At 41.2% G+C, this 13,356-nt stretch overlaps 1 protein-coding gene across 3 annotated transcripts in view; it reads left to right on the forward strand.

The window, feature by feature from the left end:
* Window positions 1-13,356, forward strand: part of FucTA (glycoprotein 3-alpha-L-fucosyltransferase A) — a 163,989-nt gene that overhangs the window by 7,909 nt on the left and 142,724 nt on the right. For 2 of the 3 annotated variants that reach the window (XM_071669369.1, XM_071669371.1), the window contains exon 2: window positions 8,715-8,897. The gene's annotated coding sequence lies outside the window, so the exon portion shown is untranslated. Of the gene's footprint in view, window positions 1-7,608; window positions 7,726-8,714; window positions 8,898-13,356 lie in introns of those variants that run through there. The other variant, XM_071669370.1, reaches the window with a different exon arrangement.

Genomic DNA, 13,356 nt, shown 5'->3' on the forward strand with positions numbered 1-13,356 from the left:
TCCTCAAGAGTTCCTTAGAGTGTGCTGCTGGACCAAAGGTTAGAGGACGACTCCACGACCTCATCCTCCAGGTCAGCCAGACATGTCAGCCTCCAACTCGGGTGTTTGATCTCACCAGCAGTTGTATACCGCGCGACAAGTTCCTCAAAACACGATTTTCAGATAAAATCTTGGTTCTCAGCAGATGAGTAGCTTTTGGATTAAGTAGATTTTTATACACTTTTTTCTTTGTAGGTTCTTCTTTTAAACATAGAGAGACACTTTACAAAATGTGAGGACTGGACTTTGAATCCTGAATTCTTGATTTGTCGAATCGAAAATTAAATTCACAATGTCTGAATGTTTATTTTCTCAGAAAACGGGGACGACCAACCACTACATTAGCTTTATTCTCGGCCATTTTAATGGAATTTCTGCAGAGCAGGAGGAACAGGGTCGTGTTTCTTAGGGAGTTGTTGGTCGTGTGTTGGGTTCTGGTCGCAATGTCTGTCGCACCCTGGCGTCGTCTGCGTCAGTGCGTCCGTCGCATCCTGAGGTCGTCTGCGTCAAGGCGTCCGTCGCACCCTAGAGTCGTCTACGTCAGTGCGTCTGCCGCACCCTGGCGTCGTATGCCTCAGTGCGTCCGTCGCACCCTGGCGTCGTATGCCTCAGTGCGTCCGTCGCACCCTGGCGTCGTATGCCTCAGTGCGTCCGTCGCACCCTGGCGTCGTATGCCTCAGTGCGTCCGTCGCACCCTGGCGTCGTATGCCTCAGTGCGTCCGTCGCATCCTCGCCAAAGTTTTGCAGTAGTTGCTTAAAGTCGTTTTCTAAAACTTGATCATAAACATATCAGCTTTCTCATCCCGTGTTCTTTCCCTGCTTTCCCATCTCGCCGCCAGGGCCGGGATGGTGGCTCCGACCTTGCTGACAAGACGACTTAAACCTCAGCGATCTCAGAAGAGGCTCCATAACGTTACAAGGACCTCACCACTTACTTTGCTCAGAGAATGGACTAGGTTGTTTTGGTTCTCTCTCTCTCTCTCTCTCTCTCTCTCTCTCTCTCTCTCTCTCTCTCTCTCTCTCTCTCTCTCTCTCTCTCTCTCTCTCCCAACAAAAGATGAAATAAAAGATAGATAAATAAATGAGTAAATAGAAATAAAATAAAACCTGTATTGAACCATAGGTCCGGACGCTGGGTCTTCGGGTCATTGCGAAGTGAGTGCATGTGTGTGTGTGTGTGTGTGTGTGTGTGTGTGTGTGTGCCAGGTTGACATGGCGACAGTGTTGGCCTACTGAAGCGGGTCTCGTCTTATTACGAGTACTGGTTTTGAGTTGGTCAGTAGAGGTTGGCTATGGTGGCGTCCCGCTCGCCTGTCTGCGCTCATCTGCACCAGAGTGGACGTGTCCTGTGTCTCCCCCACCCACTGGTGTCCACGTCTGTAAGTTGTGTTGTGTTTCTAGGTTTGTCTCTGTGTGTCCTTATATGCCTTTGTGTCTGGGAGGTCTGTGTGTGTCTGCAGGTTTGTCTGTCTCTTCCGGGTTTTTGTGTGTGTTTTTCCTAATCCTGTCTGCATCTGTGTATTGCGGGAGATTTATTATAACAAACTGTTCGTGAGGTAGTGAACGACAGTTGATATAGCGGTTTGTGTGACAGCCAAGGCCTGCCACATCATCCTCAGAAAACGGTATGTTTGCCCTTAACACACACACACACACACACACACACACACCACACAAAATATGAAGAAATGAATACACAACATATGTTTTAGTTATTATTATTATTATTATTATTATTATTATTATTATTATTATTATTATTATTATTATTATTAATCATTATTTATACCCTTTCATCCATTTTCGGAATATCTATTTTCTGTACCGTACAATGCTTGGAGCTGAAATCATTTCAGTCGATGATATGTTGACACAGAACAGATGCTCGTGGGCTTTGATATACCCCGATTATGGGAGTGTCAATAGTCATATTACAGCGGGTAATTAGGGACTGATCTTCGTGAAGACCTTAAAGTATTTGCAGATGGAAACGGCCAAAAAGTTACACATTTTCTTTCTGCCTTAACTTATCAGGCAAAAAGAAAACGTGTAACTTTTGAGCGAGTTCCAACGTGCAATTATTTTAATAAAAGTCTCCCGAAACATGGATCCCTTAATAATTTAATGAATAAATATTTTCCTTCTTGTCTTCATGAGTGTTTGTTCTCGTTATTTTGGATACTCTTTGGGAGGGTTCGAATCCCTTGCCGCCTTTCAGGGTATCAGACTACAATGTTAAGCGTCTTAATATTGCTGATTATTATGATGGGAAATTACTGGTAATGATACGGGAGGTGGGTTCATTGGCGATTGTCATGGAGGGAAACTGTGTGTGTGTGTGTGTGAGTGTGTGGAGTCGGTTGAGCGGAACGCGACTGCGCCGGGAGCGGGTCTTTGACCAGATTATATATATATATATATATATATATATATATATATATATATATATATATATATATATATATATATATATGTATAATGTGTGTGTGTGTTCGATATACGTTTCTTGTATGATTATTTCAAAGAATAATTCGTATAATTCACCCATATCAATTGTTGTCTTTGACAAGGCTACGAAACTAACATAACTTAGTCTAAACTAACTTAACCTAGCCTAGCTCACACTGTTCTAGTCTAGTACTACTTTAACCTAATTTGATCACGCTTAACCTGACATAATGTAATGTAATGTATTGTAACAGAACCTATTTGAACGTATATCGTAAAACTAGCCTTGCTGAACCTAACGTAGCTTAATTCTTTGGGAAGTGTTTACTTTATACAACCTAAGTTGTACGAATTTTGCCATAGTGAAGCCAAGATTAGGTGGATGGAAAGAAATTATGGTTTGTATTAAATGAAACCCATACAGTCTAATGGTAAAATGGATCCAAACACTATGATTTCGGTAAGAATTGCTGAAAACGTTTTATTTTTTTCTAGGAATATTACTTTGAATTGTTTGTGAGCATTCTGTGTTAGTGTGTGTGAGAGGTCGGGATATATTCTGCGAAATGAATAGATGAATGAATTCATGAATGAATTTAATTGATAGACCTGTGACGATGAGAATTTTTGTGTTTGGCGCTCGAGACAAAAAGGAAAATCTTTAAGCGCTGTATGATTAGGTTGCATTTGAAGTAATTAAGGAAGTTATGCTTTAAGTTGTAACTACGATGGTTGGATGTGCGGAAATTCCCGTGAAATTTATGAGGAAAAATATCTGATTGACATGGGTGAGCGGGCAGGGGCTGTGGTGGAGGTAATGTGGTTTGGTGTGGTGTGGTGGTGGTAATGTGGTGTGGTGTGGTGTGGTGGGTGGAAACTGTGTTGTGGTCGACGGAGAGACTCTTCGTGGCCAGGCCAGGCTGCCAGCACCTGCCGCTCCCTCCACCACTGCAGTGACCACCACCGCCACTGCAGTGACAACCACGAGTGGAACCATCGTTTTATCTGGAACCACTACCATATTCATCACCACCAACCAATACCACATCTGCAACCACCACCACTGAGTTGAAGTCGGGTAGGCGGATGTCCCGGAGGATGAGAGACATCGGGGGCGAGATTTCCAAAAGGACAAGACATCACGGGTGGGGAAGATGGGGGCGTTGACATCATGGCTGGTAGGGGTAAGGCTGGGGCTGACATCAAGCGAGAGTTCAGGGATAAATAATAAATATGAAACTTTCTCAACAAGAGCACAATATTCAGAAATGTCCACGAAATACGTACATGTATCAGTGTAAATTACTTGATACTTGATGATTTACATAAATCTATTTAGGTAATGTTTTCATGGTCAATGTAGACGTGAACGTTAGATGCTTTGTTTGGCTAGCGCTGGTAATTGTTGGAGAAGTGATGGCACCATTGTTGGTGAAGATTTGACATGCTGCAGCAGTAGTGGTGGTGAGTGGTGGAGATAATCAGATGGTGGTAGTAGGGTTAACAGGCTTTGTCATAAGTGTTGGTGAAAGTGGCAGTGGGTGGTTGAGAAAGTAGGGTTTGGTGAAGAGAGTAGGTTTTTGGTGAGCATAAGGAGGGTCTGGTGATGAAGACAGAAGGATGTTAGTGAAGATAACTCTTGACATTAGCGTTGGGGAAGGCAGCAGGCTGTGTCTGTGGGCGGGAATGACTGTTGGTGAAGATAACGGACCGCGTTATGTGGTGAGGTTAACGGGGTCCCGCAGGGGGGAACGCTGCTGATGAAGGCAGGACGGGTGACGTCACGGCACTGTACAGGGGCAGGCAGGATGATTGTTGTGGCCTGGGTGATGAATATGATGTTGTGCCCTGGGAGATGAATATAATGATTGTTGTGGCCTGGGTGATGAATGTGATGACTCTTGTGCCCTGGGAGATGAATATAATGATTGTTGTGACTTGGGCGATGAAAATGATGACTTGTGGCCTGGATGATGGTAGTGGGTGTATGATGAGAGCCCGTAAAATAAAGTTATCAAAGAAATTATCTTGAGTTCATTATATATATATATATATATATATATATAATGATTTATATATATATATATATATATATATATATATATATATATATATATATATATATATATATATATATATATAATGTTTCCCATTTTAGAAAGTTAATACAAGGAGGGGAGGATTTCCGGCCCCCCGCTCCCGTCCTCTCTAGTCGCTTTCTACGACACGCGAGGAATACGTGGGAAGTATTCTTTCACCCCTATCCCCAGGGATAATATACATATATATATACATATACACACACACACACATACACACACATACGCACATAAACACACACACACACACATACATATATATACATATGAAAAATGTAAGAAACAATTTAGAAAACAAACTTTTAGCTTGAAATGAATGAAAAAAATGAATGTCACTTAATGGTTCAACCTCTGGCTATGGAAAAGGAAATGTACAATTTATTCACACAAACGTCAATAGCAGTTCTCATCAATTTCACCACTGTATCAATAAGCTTCAATGTCTAAGCTACATTTTTCTCCAACTTCACTATTTTCTTGTCAAAAACACCATGCATGAAAACTATCACTCCAGTAACACAACTATAAACATTTACTTCCCCTTTAAAAGTTCTGGGGAAGTCTGTCTCGATACACTGCGGCGAGGCGACGCGACGCTGACACAATCACTGTCACAATATCACTTCTGCCTCCTCAAGTCAATCTCTCAGCCACAGTGCAGGCCTTCATCGTCGAAATCGGTCTTGCCGATATAGCTTACTATAGTAAGCTATATTGAGTATATAGGCTTTTAAAAATAACGCTACCAGAAAGCTGAGCGTGGAATGTATAACTCCTCTGATTCATCAGGGGCTGTTTCTCTTTTAAGGTTTTTTTCATTCCCAAAGCTGAAGTAAGTTCTCACTATGACTCTACTGCATGCATCTATGAGAATAGTTGTTCAATTGCTCGGTCCATATCCCAGTTGCATGTTGATAGAGCTACAAGAGCTTGGTGTTTTAGATATCTGGGAGTGGATCTGTCAGCGGATGGAACCATGGAAGCGGAAGTGGATCATAGGGTGGGGGAGGGGGCGAAAATTTTGGGAGCCTTGAAAAATGTGTGGAAGTCGAGAACATTATCTCGGAAAGCAAAAATGGGTATGTTTGAAGGAATAGTGGTTCCAACAATGTTGTATGGTTGCGAGGCGTGGGCTATGGATAGAGTTGTGCGCAGGAGGATGGATGTGCTGGAAATGAGATGTTTGAGGACAATGAGTGGTGTGAGGTGGTTTGATCGAGTAAGTAACGTAAGGGTAAGAGAGATGTGTGGAAATAAAAAGAGCGTGGTTGAGAGAGCAGAAGAGGGTGTTTTGAAATGGTTTGGGCACATGGAGAGAATGAGTGAGGAAAGATTGACCAAGAGGATATATGTGTCGGAGGTGGAGGGAACGAGGAGAAGAGGGAGACCAAATTGGAGGTGGAAAGATGGAGTGAAAAAGATTTTGTGTGATCGGGGCCTGAACATGCAGGAGGGTGAAAGGAGGGCAAGGAATAGAGTGAATTGGAGCGATGTGGTATACAGGGGTTGACGTGCTGTCAGTGGAGTGAATCAAGGCATGTGAAGCGTCTGGGGTAAACCATGGAAAGCTGTGTAGGTATGTATATTTGCGTGTGTGGACGTGTGTATGTACATGTGTATGGGGGGGGGGGGGTTGGGCCATTTCTTTCGTCTGTTTCCTTGCGCTACCTCGCAAACGCGGGAGACAGCGACAAAGTATAAAAAAAAAAAAAAAAAAAAAATATATATAATGATTTATATATATATATATATATATATATATATATATATATATATATATATATAATGAATTTTTTTTTTCCAAAGGAAGGAACAGAGAAGGGGGCTGGATGAGGATGTTTCCTCAGAGGCCCAGTCCTCTGTTCTTAACGCTACCTCGCTGACGCGGGAAATGGCGAATAGTATGAAAGAAAGAAAGAAAAGATATATATATATATATATATATATATATATATATATATATATATATATATATATATATATATATATATATATCAAAACGTGATTTTTAAGATAAACTAACATGATTATTTGTTGTTAGAAGTGTTTTGCATTTTATTCATATCGTTCGTTTATATGGTAGCATAAGCAGGTACTACGAAAAAAGGAATTAGCTATAAATATGAAAATCATGGAGCCGCATTAGTCTCAGATCACCCTCGAATAATTACACAAATCCCTCCAGGAACAATTTGCACTGACGGTTGGCTTGTCTGAAATCGTAAGACCAGATGTTGGGTCTGGTTTAATTAAGTTCCTCTGTTTTAATCACTAGGAAAATCCTTGTCTTCTGGGAATTATGACACGTTACGGAAGGCCAGGCGAACGAATGGACACTTTGAAGCCTAGCTTACAAGTTTATTTCCTTTCTTCTTTTTTTTGATAATGGAAAGCCAAGAAACGTTTACAACAAAAACGTTGGGCGGTGTGCATGGAACAAACTGTACGTTGGTAGGTCGCTCACCCCAGCCAACCAGAACAGGTCCTGTGGTCGTGTTCACAGTCTGGTTGTGGTTGTCGCGCCCCAGTCAAACATCCCCACTCAGATTATTCTCACGACGTAATATATTTCACGATTCACATTTTTTTCTTTTTTTACATTTCACACATATATTTCTCTCCTTTTGACTCATTCGTGTGACCGTGGAACGAATGAATGCATGATTTATGTCGTTAATCTATAAAATCATAGAGATCTATAAACCTAATGCCAGTGTCATGGCTAGTTATACCGTTAACCAAAAACTCGTACTATAAAGACCCTTTCGATCATATCAACATTTATTACAGAGGTTATATTTTACAGAAAAAGGATAAGAAAGCTCTAAAGCCATGGTTAGAGACTGTAGTACATGCTAATTGCTTCGTTCTGTGGTGTGATCAGACGAAACGGGATCTATTATGGGAGGTAATTATACGGCTGGCAGGGCCGGGCATCAGCGCGGCTCATTAATTGCAGGTTCTCTTACGGTGAAGCTGGATGGCAGTGGCTAGCCAGAACCACCGTGTCATACAATGTTATTAAGTGCCCACTGTTCCCTGACGTCGTTGTCGAGCCTCCCTAGGGCTCCTTCCTCATAAGTAATGTTGATATGAGCATCGCTGGAATACACTTGTCTCTCGGGACACCATTAGATGAGTAAGTCGCATTTAATTGCCTTTGTTATTAATTTTTTTTCTCTAGACATACGCTGTGTAGTGCTAAGGACGTATGTGAGAGCTTGATTTTCCAAATTCATATGTAAATTAATTTGTGTAGTTTTAAAGCAGCCTATCATTCGGGTCCGAGGTTAATGTTCTCGTTGAATCTAATTGGTCTGTGTTCGTCAGGGCGTGAATTTCCGGGAACACATGAGGTGGAGTTTTAAATTTATTTCGTAAAGTTTTGACGGGATTTTATATATATATATATATATATATATATATATATATATATATATATATATATATATATATATATATACCTCGCAAACGCGGGAGACAGCGACTAAGCAAAATAAATAAATATATATATATATATATATATATATATATATATATATATATATATATATATATATATATATAATTTGAAATGAACATGTGAGGTTACCATTTTAATCCGAAACATTATAAATGTAATGGATCATCATCCAGGAAAAACCAAAACAAAATGGTACAAATAATCAGGAAAACACTGAGCTGATTTTATGCCGGCATAGGATTTGTGATGTTTCGAGATGATGATAATACTGCGGGATGATAATGCTTCGGAATACAATGGTCATCCAGACTAACTCAGTGTGAATTCTCAGTGGTATAATTCTTAGCTTGGAAGTTGGTGATTGAATGTCTTGAACGTCATAGGTCAGGTCGAAGGTTGCTGGCCTTAGTACCCAAAGGTCGCTCCGTCAGGCGCGAGGGCTTGACTTAGACATTTTTCGCCACCCGTCGATTTTTTGAACAATCATTCTCTACATGACTTAACCATTATGTTTTGAACAACGCGTCTTACTTTGATGTGCTTGAATTTTCGTTTCCATGCGTGTGGATGGGCATTTTCTCTTGTACAACGAATCGCTTTAACGTATACCACCTGCCAAGACCTTATTATGTAAGAAAAAGTAGATATATGTCTTTTCTTTTCAGAACGGAAGACTTGGAAAGATTGCGGCGGGATGGGCACACAATGGCGCCCAGTGGTGTCTAACGGACACATTGTTGTGGAGTAGCGGCGTTGCCTTTGTGGACGGTGGTGCTTCCATGGGCGACATTCAGGAGTTTCCAGTGCACTCCCCAGGCTCACCTAGTTCACCACTCCTTCGTGACGAGGTAAATTGCTTCCTGGTTTGCTCTAGATACAGGGGCCAGACATAGGACTAAATATTTGGCCTTTTTTGATAGCTTGTTTTTGCATGTATTTGATCACTCTCCCAAGACACAAAGCTTAGCGTTTCTGTTTACTTGCGGGTGTTTGTTAGTGTACAGGTTTACGTGGGTTTGATTAAGGTTATAACTCCCATGATGAGTTAGAACCTTTTACCTAGATCCAGGTCATGCGGTTGGAAAGTTCATGCATGTCTTGTATGCCAAGTAATTTCAGAACGACGTTCGACTCCTGGAAATAAATGCTCATAGGTTGATATGCTTGATATTAATTTGATAGACTACAAGAAGAGTCGCAGCCTCTCACGCTTTTTATGCTAGGTTTGGATCACCTGAAGATCCGCTGGCCTAAGCATTAAATGCTATGTCAGTTTTGGTTAGATTAGGTATGTAATGAAACCTACACCAGCCTAGGAAAATGGCTGTAGACTTATTGGTTTTGGGTATACACTATTAGATATTACTATCTCAGTCGAATGTTAGTTTTATAACCTTTACGTAACGAAGGTTATCGATAGAACAACGAATGTCTGTCTTCGGTGTTTTTAGCTCATCGACGAAAATAGTATCTGGATTCTTAAGGAAAAAAAAAATACTGTAGTCGCAGTAATGCGTTTAATAAAGTACTGGGAATTTCAGGTTCATTAGTTTGTTTTATTACATTCGAAACATTACCAGAACCTAGAAACCTAACCTAACCTAACCCAGTATTGTTTAATGTAATCGTTATTGGAATGTTTTTCTGCTTCCTACTAGAAGAAATACATTAATAGGATTTTCGTCAGTACTAATATCAAAATCGCTGCGTTGCTGATTTAGATTTGTTTTATTTTGTAAGGACATAAGGTTAAGCCTGTCCATATCAGCAGCTGTCTTCAACGCCCGGGTCGAGTGTTAGTTAGGCTTGGTGTTTAAACAACCCTCACACTCTTTAAATCTTCTTTCTCTGGGTTATTACTTTAATACTCAGCCACTGGGTAGGATGAAGCTCATTTAAGATGTCATATACTTTGATGGTATAGTTGACATAGACGGGGTCATGCAGACAAGTGATATTGACGAAAGGTTTTTTTTTTTTTATAGTGTGTCCAGTCATTATTGGCATGTTCCATCGCGAGATGTAGACTCGTGGTGCAGGAGGACATGGCTCTTGTCTGGAGAGTATGTGGTGGCGGTCTTTCCCAGCATCACACTTGTCATGGTCCCTCCCAACCCTACGTCTACCATGGTCTTCCCCTGGGGGCAGATTTACCGTGGTTCATCTTAGGGCTGCCCCTTTCAGCGGTCTCTTACTGTTGTACCTGAGTGGTTTCCCAGTACCACACCTATCATAGCCTAGCCATCCACTACACCTGTGGCACCCAGCTACCCTAGAACCCTCTCAATTCGTACCCTTAAGGTAGGGTGTTCGCTTGCGTGCAGTCGGGGCCGTCTCGGGTGCCATCTGGTGGAGTCGGGACGTATTTTAAGTCGCGTTTAACCGTGCCGAGTGCGGCGCTGATAAGGAACCGGTTTGCTTCATGACTTTCCGATCCTGTATCTGCAGAGCGGACTGCAAGGTGATGATCTCAATGCATGGAGGGATGGGGAGAGAGAGAGAGAGAAAAAAAAAAAACACTTGAAATCAGCTTTTCTGTTTTACGCTCTGTTGATTCTCGATCTGAAATTAAGATGTTGAACATAACTTGCTGATTGGACTCGCACTTAAGCTTTGGGATTAGCTGACACTTAGCTTTGGGATTAGCTGAGGGAACAGATCAGCCTTTAAGAGTGTGAACGAGGCTTAAATATGTCGGGTAGGTTGAACTGGATCCAGTGTACCTCTGGTCACGCAAACGCGGGTTCGAATTCCAGGGCTTGAAGTGGTCTTGGCTTGAGGAGAGGTTCCTGACTTGATTAAGAAGTTATTAAATGGAGGAGGTAGGCATTATTTTGCTTGTAGTTAGAAGTTTATGGAATAAAAGGTTGTAGCAATTTTTACGCTTTAGAAAATAAGTGTATCCGATTTGCACTGAAGATTAGCAAGGGTATCAAGATACTGTCTTGAGTATAGTGTTAATGTTATTTTGTGCTTACTGGCCATGAGACCGCAAATGGTTAGTTATCAAATTTGTACTCGTGTGCACAAAGTATATATACACATGGTACAAAGCCAGGGCAATTGTACACTTGCTATTTACATAGATACTAGGAAAGCCAGAGCAGGTGGCGAACTGGGTGGAGTTAATGTCCTTAGCCCACGACCACAGAACCCAGCCCCACGCCAGTGGTCACCCATGAGCACGACTGGACGACCCCTGAGGACGGCGGGACGACGCTTCAGTATAAAGATACGACCACTCCTGGACGATAGGACGACGTCTGTGAACGAGTGGATGACCCTCAAGTACGACGACACGACCCCTGAGGACGACGGGACGACCCATGATCACGATGGTACGACCCTTAGGTATGATGGCATGGCCTTTGACTTTACCGGTAATACAGGGTCAGCTCAGGCCAGACCATCATACTTAGGGTCGTGCCGTCGTTCTCGAAGGTCGTTCTCGAAGGTCGTTCTCGAGGGTCGCGTCGTCGCACCTCGGAGGATAATGGCTGTGTGTGTGTGTGTGTGTGTGTGTGTGTGTGTGTGTGTGTGTGGGAAGCAGTAGTACCCAGGAAGGGTGGAGACTGGCCACGCTAAATGTTGCCAGTAATTCTTGATAAGGATTGCTGATTTGGGGTCGACTGGTGCAACCAAAGCGCTCTTGCTAATATGCGTTTGTGTGGATGTATGAGTGTGTATTTGTTTGTGTGTTTGTTTTGTGCGAATGTGCGTGTGTATTATTAAATGTAATGTGTTTGTATTTACGGGCAGGGAGGTCCACACTTGGGGCCCATCTATTGACCATTCTGTACTATCATACAACATAAAGTGTCCATGTTATGTCTGTGTATAGGCGTGTTGTGTGTAGGTATGCGTGTGCAAGTTTTCATACGGGTGGTAAAAGCATGTTGTTCAGGTATGTTTGTCTGTATGTGTTGTATCCGAAAGTGTGTGTGTGTGTGTGTGTGTGTGTGTGTGTGTGTGTGTGTGTGTGTGTCTGTCTGTCTGTCTCTCTGTCTGTCTGTCTATGTGTTTCGTTATTAATGACTATACTACAGGTGTTTATGTTGCTTTGTTTTTAAGTGTTTTAGATTTCCTTATGTTGAATATGTAGTAGCTGTAAGGTTGAATATATACATCTACGTAGCCTCTGATAAATTTCCTGGATTATACCGATAGATAACGATAATTTCCGAAGATATGCGAACATGAGGCAGTCTGAAAAATATTTGAATGATGATTATGGATTTTTTATGAAAAAAATATGTTCGAGTGATTTATATCTGGTACAGATGTTCCATGCACATGTGTACTGACCAACACGTGTTCATTATACAGTTTGACGGAATATATATATATATATATATATATATATATATATATATATATATATATATATATATATATATATATATATCCCGGGTAGGGGAGAAAGAATTCTATCCGGATTCCCTTTGAGTAAATGGTGACTGAATGGGGCAGGGTAGAGCGGGGGGCCAAAAACTCTCCACTTTTTTGTAATTCAATTTCTAAAAGATGGAACAGAGGAAGGAGCCAGGCTAGGAGTGCTCATCCTCCTCGAAGGCTCAAGCAAGGGTGTCTAATGTGTGTGGGTGTAACCAGGATGAGAAAAAAGGAGAGATAAGTAGTATGTTCGAGGAAGGGAACCTGGATGTTCTATATCTGAGTGAAACAAAGCTCAAGTGTTAAGAGGAAGAATGGCTTGGAAATGTCTTGGGAGTAAAGTTAGAGGTTGGTGAAAGGACTATAGTCAAGGAAGGAACAGCACTCCTACTGTAGCTTAAGTTTTGGGTGTGTGTAAATTCTACACTGATGTGAGTAAAACTGATATTTTTTTATGTACACATTGTATCTTCTTTTATCCTTTTTTCACTTTTATGATACTAATACATACATATATATATATATATATATATATATATATATATATATATATATATATATATTTTTTTTTTTTTTCTTTTTCTTTTAAACTATTCGCCATTTCCCGCGTTAGCGAGGTAGCGTTAAGAACAGAGGACTGGGCCTCTGAGGGAATATCCTCACCTGGCCCCACTCTGTTCCTTCTTTTGAAAAAAAAAAAAAAAAAAAAACGAGAGGGGAGGATTTCCAGCCCCCCGCTCCCTCCCCTTTTAGTCGCCTTCTACGACACGCAGGGAATACGTGGGAAGTATTCTTGGTCCCCTATCCCCAGGGATATATATATATATATATATATATATATATATATATATATATATATATATATATATATATATATATATATATATATATGTGTGTGTGTATATTTCTTTTTCA

This window comes from Panulirus ornatus, chromosome 14 (assembly GCF_036320965.1).
Source record: "Panulirus ornatus isolate Po-2019 chromosome 14, ASM3632096v1, whole genome shotgun sequence".
NCBI classification, from domain to species: Eukaryota; Metazoa; Arthropoda; class Malacostraca; order Decapoda; family Palinuridae; genus Panulirus; species Panulirus ornatus.